General features: G+C 59.5%; 1 protein-coding gene across 1 annotated transcript in view; it reads right to left on the bottom strand.

Moving 5' to 3' along the window:
• Positions 1-11,427, bottom strand: part of PTPRN2 (protein tyrosine phosphatase receptor type N2) — a 433,745-nt gene that overhangs the window by 194,136 nt on the left and 228,182 nt on the right. The window lies entirely within an intron of this gene.

The following is an 11,427-nucleotide window of genomic DNA, read 5'->3' as shown; positions in this document are numbered from 1 at the left end:
GCGGCGTGACACGTGGGGCTGCTCGCAGGCCCCAGGGGGATTCGTGGGGTCAGGGGGCCGCGGGGCGGGGGGTGCCCCCTGAAGGCCACACCCCGTTTCCACCTGGAGGGCCCCCGCCTCCATGGCCCGGCCCGCGGGGAGGTCTGTGCGCCTGCTGGACCGTGGCGTGGCACCCCGCCGGCCTCTTCTCTGCCCCCTGGGGAGCATGGCGGTGCCTCCGCAGGGGGCCGAGCCCGCCGGAGAGGGCGCTGATGCGCTGGCGAAGGTCCCAGGGACTGGTCGGCAGTGGCCTGTGTGCCCGTCCTCTCCACGGACTTCCGGGTGGAGACAGTGCATTCGCGTGTGTCCCTCGGGGCAGAAGAGTTGGTGTGACGTCCACACATTCACACCCTGAGGAAGCAGGTCCTCTGTGGCTTGGGGGCCGGGGCAAGGCCACGGACACGTCTGCAGCGGGCGCCAGGCAGCACTGCACGAGGAATGTGCGTTGCCACCAGACACGCCCACACGTGGGCAGGACATCCTGTTTATGTCACATTAAATGCTCAGGCCATGTGACAGGTGACCGTCCTCGGCTCCTAGCAGGACGTAAACCAGGCAAGAGAACACACTTACGACCCACTTGTTTACACACGTGTAAAACACAGCTCTGTGAACCAGCTAACCAAAAGCACGCATTGTCTTTTAAATGAGGCCCTGTAAGCGCCTGCGCTTGGAAAGACTTACCAGAGTAACCTTCCAGGACTGGCATTCGGACATGAGCGAGATGCAGGTCACGGTCACGCAGGCCTGTCCTGGCCCTCAGGACTCTGGCCACCTTGTCGCCCTGGATTCCCCCGGGGCATGAGAGACGCAGCGAGACCAGGTGCCAGCGTTGCTGCAAACCTACTTCGAGAAGCCATCCAGTTCCAGAGGAAAACAGTAAACAGAGACGCTCCAAACACGGGGGAGACACGGGGCACAGCAGCAGCACGTCAGGCGACTGAGTCAGCGTGGTGTGTCTACGACATGTGACACGTGCCACTTAGCCCTGTGCGCACGTGTCCCAGAAGCAAAAGAGCCCAGAGGACGGCGAGGGCCCCGAGCGAGGCAGGAGCGTCCACGGTAATGGCCCCTCGGCCTGACGAGGCGGAGCGGGAGCGGCCGTGAGGCGTGAGGCGTGAGGCGTGAGCCGAGCACGCGTGGGCCCGGGACGCACGTGGAGCAGGTGGCACAGAAGCCTGCCCGCCATCAGGGGTCTGTGGGCCTCCTCCCTGCTGTCTACATCGAGCGAATGCTGTAAGGAAACCAGGACTCATTCCACAATCCTTCGCGGATCTGTGGTCGCCATTCCCTTGGAACGGGCTTAGAGCTCGCGGCCTGCCTGGGGTGTCTGAGCTCAGAGGACCGGAAATCTGAGATCGGACTGTCTAGAAAACCCAACATGTGGAGTTGTCTTTAAAAGCACCCACGAGGCAAAAATGTGCACTTTTAAATACTCTATTTTCGAATCAACAAGAATCTTAACTGCTAAACTATAAAAAGTCAAGAGGGACGTGAGAACGGGCAGGACGGCCCTGCCACCCAACGCAGAAATGTGCCGGAAAAACGCAACAGGGCCCCTGATCCACCGCGAAGCCGGAGAGGAGGGGAAGGGTCCCCAGAGGCCACGGACGGGACGACCACAGCGGGGGCCACGCGCACCCACGGAGAAGGGCCGAGCGGCAACACGGGGGGCAGCGGGCGCGGCCGGGCGTCCTGCACACAGGCGGCCACAGACACGGCCCCACAGTGCCACGGGCAAAGGCCGCACAGCCACCCGTCCCACGGTGTCTGTCGACTCTGGACGGAAACAAAACACGTTGCTGAGAAAGACGCAGGCAGAGTCTGTGTCACACGGGGTGTCACACCCCGACTTGACAAAATGCTTACACGCTTAACATGATGCTTCCACTGGAACCACTAATTCAAGTCACTTTGCAGGATCGGTTTCAACCCTCCAGAATGAGAGTTTTGGGGACTTTGTGTGATTTTCATAAGAAAAAGAAAGATGTCAAAAATAAGCTTGCAATAAAAAAAAGTATAAACCACATAGGAAACAATCCATAATGAAGAAAGGTCAGCAAAATTTAAAAGAAAAAGCAAACAAGAGAATTAGAACCCAAAGAAATCAAGACAACGTGACGATCTGAAAGACAGGAGCAGAAATTGACGACGAGCGTGGCAGAGCGTGCGACGGTCCCGAGCGGGTGACTCGGAAAGTCTAGTAAAGCAAGAGGAGGGTACCGAGACGATCAGAAGAGAGGAGAAAGCCAAAATCAATACCGGCAGGAATGAGTAAGTAACAACACATAAAGCAGAGATGTACAAAGTTCTATGAACAATGTAAACGTAATTGGAAAACATAAATGGAATTGGTCATTTTTAGAAAAAAGTCAACACGCCAAAACTGAGTCGAAAGGCGGGGGCCCTGGCTGCACTCGCCGCCACAAACAGCTCGGCCCCTGCACAAGCCGAGCTTGCGGGCCGCGGGGGGGGAGGGGGGGTGGCGGGGGTGGGGGCGCTGACACGCGGCAGCCACACTGTCTGTCGTATGAGCTGCTCTTACCTTGAGACGAACCAGACGAGGAAAATATGAGAAAGCAATATAACTGAATTTCGATTCTCAAAAAAGGGGCAGCAAACTTAATCCAACACAGGAAAACCAAGCAAAGCAAACTTCAGGACCAGAGGCTCCACCCCCAAACGCAAAATGATCCTACATCAGCTCAGTCACTTCACCGAGAGGTCAGACGGGGAAGAAACAACGACCTCAGACATTCAGGAATGAGAAATTCATCCACTCGAAATTTTTAAATTTCAAGAAACTGGAGCTACGACGTCCTTAATCCGATAAACACTCGGTACTGAAATCTTTCGGCAAAGACCGTCCTTTGCCGAGATGATGTTCTGAACATTCTCTTCAGGCCGGGGAGAGAGAGCGGCTTCTTCCAACTCGTCAACACCAGGTGACTCAACCGAGAGAAGAAACCGCGAGGTACAGCGTTTGAAAGGAAGAAAATGACAACTCGCGGGTGCCGATGGCATGGGTTTTTTCACGTAAAATCTATAATCGAACGAACGTCAATAACATGTAAACATTTTCACGTAAAATCTATAATCGAACGAACGTCAATAACATGCTATTTTCTCAGGGACACAAGACACAAGGTCGAATACAAAACGCCGCGCAGATCCCCGCGGCAGCGGTCATCACGCGTCCTTCTTCTTCTCAGTTGAGCTAATGTTTAGTTTTTTCTAGCTTTATTGAGATATCATTGAAACATAACATTTTTAAGTGTACGGTATACGACGTGATGACTTGATACGTGATTTGATACACATACGCACTGCGGAGTGATTGCGACAATAGACCAGTGAATACTTCCGCCACCTCGCATGGCCGCTTTTGTGTGTGTGCGTGCATGCGTGTGTGTGTATGTGCGTGTGCGCGCATGTGTGTGTGAGCATGTGTGTGCCCGTGCACGTGCGCGTGTCTATGTGCGTGCATGTGTGCATGCATGTGTGCGCGTGTGTGTACATGTGCATGTGCCTGTGTGCACGTGTCTATGTGTGTGCACGTGTGTGCATGTGCATGTGTCTATGTGAGCGTGCACACGTCTGCGTGTGTGTCTGCGTGTGTGACTGCTGTCACATGAGGAGCCCACCCAGCCCCGAGCACCAGCAGCCGGCTCCAAATGGCTTAGCCTTGCTGAAAACCAAAAGCCGGACGTTCACAGGAGAAACGGAAACTGCCTCAGGCAAGCTCTAGTCACAGCCTGATTCCTGCGCTGTTACGTGACTTTGGGGACAGAAAAGGACAAGAGACGTAGGCCCCTGTGCTCTCCACTTGTACATGTGCACGCACTCCACACCCCGCTCTCACGGCCATGGCGGATTCCCAGATGGCCCTCTGTGAGGTACCCCAAGCACCCCGAGAGTCAGCACCAGGGACAGCAACAGCCCGCGGCAGCTGTTGATAAGCGGAACCAGTTTCCTGCAGCTAGAAAAGCAGCCGGACTGGATTGGGGCCTCGCGTTTCCCCCCAGCAAGTACCTGGCACCTTCATCTTTCACATTTTGATGACGCAAAGCACTGATTGCAAAGTGTCTCAGCTGGTAATAACTTCACTTCATTTTTCTTCAAATGTGTTTTTTTATTCAGTTCACAGATGAATCCAATTAGCATATCATTGTGACTGATTAAATATGCCTCATGTAAATTTATGTGTCAAAACACATGCTGAACTTAAACAGATAGGCAAGGCTGCCAGGTCTCCGTCACCAGCTTTGCGGGCACAGCCAGCTCGGAACACGAAAGCTGAAGCTGAAGTGTGTAGTGACCACCGGCGGAGGAGGGACAAGTGGACGGCCAGTGTCACTCAGGCATGAGGGGCGGGCGGGACACAGACATTGCTGCCTCCGTCTCTCCTGACAGGAAGGCCCCCATCCGCACCCGAGGCTGTCACATCGGATGAGCTCTTCGGATGGCGGAAATTCGTCCTCTGCTCCAGAAGAGGTCCCTGGGCACTCACGTCGGGCTGTTATCTCAGCCAGCGTGGCGGCCCAGGGGCCTTCTGTGAGGTGCGTGCGCACGTCCACCATTCCCATCCCCAGTGGCCGCCTCTGATTGAGCTCGGTTCCTTCACTGGTTTCTGACTTTCACAAGAAAACAAAACAGCTGCGTGTGAAAATTGGACTGTGCAAGCTGCAGAGATGGAGAGCCTCGGCGGGGTCCCTCTCGAAGCAGCGACGACGGGCTTTGTGGGTGACGTGGGAGAAATGCTCACGGTGTCGGAATGATGCTCAGCTGCGTTCAGCTGTTCACACCAGACACCTGCAGGCTCGTGGGGAGGCCTTGGTGCCCCCCGGGGACTGGGCGCCGTCACTGCCCCCCGGGGACTGGGTGCTGTCACTCCTGTGCCACGCATGCCCCGGCCTCCATGGAGGGCCTGCCACAGGAGCACAGCCGGCTGCCGGCTCAGTGGCCACCCCGCCGGCCCATCCCATCTGCTTGGAGGCCATGCTTCCCCAGGCTGCTGGGCCAAGGAGGAAGGGTGGGTGGGGCGGCCAGCGCTGGTGCAGGGTGGGCGCTGCCCCCGGGCCCCCAGCAGCTCGCTCCCCTGGCTCGAGGCGCCTGCCTCTCAGAGCTGCACGCCGACCGCCAGCGAATGCAGACGCCCGCTCTGCCCACCGCATCATCAGTGAGTGGGTCTCGTGAGCTCACCCAGAACGGGTGCTGCGGCTCCTGTGAGGGGACCCAGAAAGCACGATCGAGGGTGCACATCAAGGGGCCGGACGCCCCTCGCCACGTCTGCGACTTAACGGGAAGAGTGCAGATCACGGGGCCTCCGTGTGCCCTCAGCGTGTCTGACGACATCGGCGTGATGTCGCTGCGGAAGCTCGGTGATTGGATTGGTGTGAAAAGAGTGAGGCCGAAGAGGAAAAGGGGTTATCCAGAAAAAGGAAAATAATTCTCAGGACCAGCTGTGGCACCTCACATCACGTACATGCGTTCCCAGGAGAGGTGAAGAATTTCCTGGTGCGTTTTATCCTAAACCGTCAAAGGGGCTGCGTTTATGTCACGCGGTGAAGGACGACCGCTTAAACTCAACGGGCTGCTCCAGAAAGCTGCACACACATTTCTTCTCCCAAACAACCCTGCGAAGCTCCTGCGGAGTTGGGGGAACCCCGGCGCGAGGACCCGAGGGGAGGTGCCTCTCCCGGCGCCTTGGCTGGGAGCGAGTCTCCTGCCCCGGGGCCCCTTGGGGGGGTGAGAGGCTGTGGCACCTGCTTGCAGGCCGCCGCCCCTGCGGGAGCTCCGTGCACAGGCGCGTTCGCCCTCCCACGTGGAGAACCGGGAAGAACCGGGAGGAACACTGCGGGGCCAGTGAGCGGGGGAAGGACCTCCTCGCCCTCCGGAAGCCAGCGTGGAAGTGGCCTCTCCTGAGGGCCGGGGTCCCTGTGCCAGGGCACAGCAGACGGACAGGAGGGCGGGAAAGGAAATGGGTCTTTACCCGCTGAAAAGGCCGAGCGCGTGTGCACCTAATCCTGTGAGTCCAGAGTCTAACAAACGTTATTTCCTGAGACGCATCCTTTATCTGACAAACAGTTCAGAACGCCTTCTCTCTGCGACGGGGCGGGATGTGGACAGGGGTCCTGCTTGCCAGCGGCCGGTGACAGGCCAGGCGGTGGGGCTGGACCGGCATCTCCCCGACACCTCACCGGAGGTCCCGGCCCTGCCACCTGTCTGAAACCAGGCTCCTCTGCAGACGGCACCACCCCGGCCCCCTTTCCACCCAACCTGGTGAGTCCGATTCTCCTCCCCTGATTCTGTGCTGACAAAGTGGGGAGCCTGGAGCCCCTCTTGCCTGCCTTTCCCTCCCTGTCACCCCCTCAGTCCAGCCCATCACGAAATCCTGCCGGTGCTCGGTGCTCTGTGCCCTGCAGGCCGGGGTGCTTCCTGGAGGGCGTGGAGGGAGACCACCACCCGCCCCGCCCTGGCGACCCCCCTCCCCGGCCCTCCGCCCTGACTGATCCCTGAGCAGGGCCCTGCGTGTCCTGCCGTGTTCATCTGCACCGCCCTCTGCCTCGACCATCCCCCCTCCACGCGCCTCTGCCCCACACTCGGCGGGTCTCCCTAATGGTGCTCCGTGGGTCACAGCCGCCCTGCCCTAACAGCCACGCGTTTGTGCGAGACGGGGAGGCGTCTGTCTCGTCACCGTCACCTGACAGGAGGCGCGAGGGCGGGGGACCCTGCCTTGTCCGCCACCCCGCCCCCCGGCACAGAACAGCCTGCCGACTCAGTCCTTCCCGCGAGGCACCCGGAAGGGCTGGACAGTCCACTGTGCAAAATCCATTCGGCATTCACTTTCCCACGGAACCGAAAGCCCAGTGCCCGGGGCTGGGCCAGGCATGAAGACCCCTTAAAGGTCGTGGGGTAAACTAGGGGACGCTCAGTGTCCAACCCCCACCAGCCACCTCCTGGGTGAACTCTCTGCCGGGGCTCTGCCGACCGGTTCCGGCCCGCGCCATCGGTTAAGACCGACCCACTTTGTTTTTAACTGGAAGCACCTTGCGTCCAGCGAACATGACGGGACCGTGCGTGAAACCGAGAGCCATCCCTTCATTCGCTCGCTCCGAGGCGTCAGAAGCTCTTTTACTGCTCGAGGGCCAGAGTCTTCTTCAGTGACGACACGGAGCCGCCGCCCGATGTGCGTGACCCTGGTGTCGGTTCCGACCTCCGCACGTGCGTCCGCGAAGGCATCTCCGCGCTCACCTGCCGCAGCGCGTGGCCCACGTCTGTGACACTCACAGACGGACGAGCAGCACAGGCCACTGCAGACAGGTGACCGCGACCTCCCTCCGCGTCCGCGGACGTGGGCGGCTGGCGCTCCCGGCTCGCTGGGCGTTTGTGGGCGCAGGGGCTTCTGTCCGTGCAGCTTCGTTTGCAAGTCCGGTTTCTCGCTAGGACAAACAGGAAGCGGACCCGAGTCCCCGTCCCTGCTCCTCCTCCGGCCCCTCGCCTGCCTCGCTTCTCTGTGGCGATTACGGAATGAACTGAAACGTCTCTACCTCCCTGAGGTCTGCGGTGTGTTCCGCTCGGCTTGGCTGGTCCCGCATGTTTACGTCTGCACTAGAATCGTCAAACTTTATGAGAGGTCTGATCCGAGAGTAAGTTGTCACGTGCAGCAAAGCCCAATCCCATGAACCCATTTATGACAGGACCTGGACGCACGGCCAGTGGAACCGCCGCCTCCGCCGTCACGGCAGATTCAAGGCGCCTTCGGCAGCTGGTGCTCCCAGGAAGTGGTACGGGCGGCCGGCTCCCCTTCGGCTCTGCAGCAATGCACTCGAGGTCCAGGAACGAGAGGGAACCAAAACCTCTGCTTCGTCCTGTGGGTCCGGTGTGGCGCTGGCCTCGAGGGCAGCCCGCAGCCACCTGAGGCTGGGGGGGGGAGCACCAGCACCCCGCTGTCCGCCCCGCCCGCAGAGCTGCGGACGGCACGGTGGGCCCCGGGCTCGGTCACGGTGCCTCCAGCCCTGCGTCCTGCGGGTTTCGCCCACCTCCGTCGACACCTGACCGTGCCTGCCTCCCAAAGAAGCCCGAACCCAGAAAGTTACTGAGCTCCTGGGGTCTGGGGACACAGCGTCATCATTTCTCCTCATTTCCTTCTAATGCGTCTGGAACTGCGGGTCCGATCCCTCCGCACATGGCTTTACTTCAGTCCCCGTCCACAGCTCAGGACTCACAGAAGGAAATGCCGTATTAGCCGTCGTCCTTATAAATGACTAAGACTAAATACGTGAAATCGTCCAGCATAAATAAGTCTGCATAAAGGAGAGTTTCTTCCATGAACACTGAGCCGTCTGTGCCACGTGTGCCCAGCACCACGAAACGTGTCGCTATCCGTCTACGGACGACGCACGGGGCTGAGCTTTCACGTCACTCGTCACCCAGGTGCAGCGAGTCACGATCTCAGGGTTTCTCAGCGCAGACAGCGACCCGGCGGCAGCTGCCACAGCGTTCCCCTCGCCGGAGCTTGGCGCAGGTGCTGTGGCCGGGCCTGCCCCAGGCGGTGGGACGGAGCACACGGTCCACTCTCCAGAGTCCCCTGCACTTCTCGAAGGGGACACCCCGCCACAGGGCCAGGCGGTGCTCGCTGCAGCAGCGGCTCAGCAGACGCCGTGGGCGAGGGGCCCCGGCTCTGCGCCCGCACGTGACTCCCGCATCTGGAGTCGAGCCCTGAGCTGGCATCCGCGGGAGAGGCCGCCGGAGGTGAGGCCTCTCCCTCCTCCACACAGACAGGCGAGTCACAGATCACAAAACGTGGACGACAGCACCGCGAAGCAGAGACGCGCCAAGTCCGCGGGGAGAGAGGCGGGCAGGACGCTGGACAAAGCCACACGGACGGTCGTCACGGACTTTGAGCCAGGAGACACCTGCTATTTGAAATGACACGTGGTTCCTCCCCAACAAGCCAAAAGAAAGAGGGCGGCCGAATGCCAGGCTTTCGAGGCTTTGCCTAGACAAGAGTCCGCGGGATGACGCCGGGATCAAAGCAGGACAAAGGTCTGGACGGGCCGGAACCAAACAGCCAGTGAGTCAAACACCCGCCAGCCGGAAGCGATGGGAACGCAGCCTCCGGGGTGCCGGGCGAGGAGGCTGCAGCAGGGGCCGGACCAGGGACGTGGGGCAGGGACGCAGGACAGCTCCTGGCGTCAAGTCGGGGTGACCTGCAGGCGTGACGGGGCGTCGAGTGGGAGGGAGAGAGAACACCTTTTCTGGAGGAGGGGTAACCGCAGCTCCGAAAGGCGAGTTGCAAAGATCGATCAGAAACAGACTATTCCGGAATAAACGGCCGCGGCAGCGAGGGTGAGGGGCTTCCGTCTGGGCCGCCGGGCAGACGGTGCCACGCAGCGTGGGGCCAGCTCCGGCGCGCGCCCTCCCCCCTCGAGCTCGTGCCGCGCTCATCAGAGAAGGACCAACGGGAACAAAGAGCCTCTGAAACGCGGAGCCAGCCCACCCGTCACCCGGAACGCGCACCGCCGACCGTCTGCCCAGACACCAGGTTTTGTGTTGTTTCGTATAAAATCAGCAAAACGCCCAGTCATTTCGTCACCGGGGTTGTGTCTCCCTTCACAGTAACAAGAGGCGCCTATGGCACCGTGCGTCCACGCCCCCGAGGGACCCAGACGCCGTCACGACGTGCAGGCCACGCATGGCACCAGCCGCGTTCCCACGAGACTGTCCCGTCCGTCCGTGGTGACTCACAGGCACAGCGCCTCGGCTGACCCAAACCACATCTGCCCGCAGAGCCAGGCTGCACGGTGCCGCTAACGCCTGCGGCATCTTAAAGTGAGAAACCACAAAAAAACTCCTTTGAGTTGAGAATTTTTTCCCGTTAACACGAGACCGAGCTGACCACCACGTGGACAGTGTCCTCCGCGAGGTCCCCTCTCTTCGGGGCCCCAGATGCTCTCGCACGGCAGACAGGGCGGGCGCCGCGGTGCTGGGCCAGTCCCACGGCCCAGAGCAAGACCCTGCTGCCCACGCCTGCTTTTCACGGTCCTTTTCCTGTTCACATCAGGCACATTCAAAACATCAGAGTCATTCAGATACAAAAGGAATTAATTTTTTAAACTGCGTTCGTTATTGATTCTCTTACATTTACAGCAAGAAACACGGTCTTGCACAGCTGTGACCGTTAATGTCAATGCACTGGAATAATTTCACGAATTCGAAATTATTCTGGAAAGTTGTTGACATGACACTCGAACACATATTTCATGTGTAATTTCAGCCTCGGAAGAGCACTTTAGTGCATAAAATGAACGAAGCTAAAATGACCAAGGAATGAGATTTCAAATAATCAACCTCATTTTCCCCAGAAAGCAATGAAATCAATGACAGGCCACCATCGGCGAGTGCACTGTCATGATCAAGAAGATGAGAAGACCTGGCTCGGTCCGTCCGCAGCGCCCCCAGTTCCAACAAGCTCCGAGACTCGCACATCGGAGGGTCTGCCGGGGCAGAATCATGGTCAGTGCGTTTCTGTGTGAAAATCTGATACTGATTTGGGCTTAAATATGCTCGATTATCACCTATGCTGGGGAGTCGGGACGGTCAGACGGATGCTGAGGACGGGAGGGAGCCCGTGGCCATGGGGCTGGAGCCGCCCACACGGACCCCACTCCTCTGCAGGGCAGGTGTTTAGTGACAGGTGCCAACTTCTCCCCCGGGACCACAGGAAGCAGCTCGGCTGCCTAACGATGCTTCACAACTTTGCGAGATGTGCCCGGGCCCCACCTCACGACGAAAGGCGCAGTCACGCGGAGCCTGGGGCGGCCGCTCTCCGCAGAGCTTAGGGCCGCCAGGGTTCCAGAGCGAGGTACACTTGGCAACGTGTTCTCCAACCCCAAGCACCTGGCCCCCGAGGCCCCACTGTCAGCGAGTAAGGGTGGTCACCGGGGACGCCGGGACGCCCAGCTAGGGGAGCCCCGCCGCAGCCAGCTGAGCCGTTAACGGGGCATCTACCATCGTGGCAAAGAGAAACTGGTTTGCGGGCGCCGATCCAGTCACAGCTCCAGTCACAGCTCCAGTCACGAGAACTAGACATTCGAATCCGTGAATCAGCCAGAACGTTCTGCTGCATTTCACATTTGGGGGAAAGGGAGTGGAGTTCATCAGAACTAGCTCCTTCCTGTGTTAGCAACGACAGCGCTGGCTGACGCGAAGCCCGTGCAGCCGCGTCCCTCACAGACGACGACAGCGCACGAGAGCCCTAACCGCCGAGCGGCGCCTCAGTGCCGAGCATCAGCACAGGCAGGCTCCGGGATGCCGGCCACGTCCCCTCACGGGGCAGACGACCGTACGACGTCATTGAGGATGCTGCAAACTGTCTCCAGCAGC

The sequence above is a fragment of the Pteropus medius genome, unplaced genomic scaffold (genome assembly GCF_902729225.1).
Source record: "Pteropus medius unplaced genomic scaffold, Ma_sr-lr_union100, whole genome shotgun sequence".
Lineage (NCBI taxonomy): Eukaryota > Metazoa > Chordata > Mammalia > Chiroptera > Pteropodidae > Pteropus > Pteropus medius.
This window is presented reverse-complemented; position numbering and strand designations above follow the sequence as displayed.